Consider the following 519-nt stretch of genomic DNA (forward strand, 5'->3'; position numbering starts at 1 on the left):
AGGGGAGCACATAACAGCGGGACTTAAAAGCTTCAAGAGTGGGCAACAATTTTACATGAGGGGGCAGGTCGTTCCAGAGCCTGGGGGCTACCGATGAGAACGCTCGGTCTCCCCTGGTCTTTTTCTTTGTTTTTGGGACGATCAGCTGCAGCTGATCAGCCGACCTCAAAGCCCTTGAGGGGGTGTACACCTGTAAGTGGTCGGAGATTTACTCTGGGGCCAGCCCATTAAGAGATTTAAAAACAAACAATAAAATCTTAAAATGGACAGGAAGCCAGAATTGGTGTGATGTGGTCAAACTTGCGGGTTCCTGTAAGCAGCCGCGCCGCAGCGTTTCGTACAAGCTGCAGGCGGGCCAGCGAAGTCTTATTTAGGCCGGCATAAAGTGCATTACAATAATCTAAACGAGTTGAAACAAAGGCACGCTCAAAGTTTAAAAAGGATAAAACCGGTTTCATTTTGGACAGGAGCCTCAAGGGATAAAAACTGGATTTAACCACAGAGTTTATCTGTTTATCT

This window comes from Notothenia coriiceps, unplaced genomic scaffold (genome assembly GCF_000735185.1).
Source record: "Notothenia coriiceps isolate Sejong01 unplaced genomic scaffold, NC01 NC01_scaffold00021523, whole genome shotgun sequence".
NCBI classification, from domain to species: Eukaryota; Metazoa; Chordata; class Actinopteri; order Perciformes; family Nototheniidae; genus Notothenia; species Notothenia coriiceps.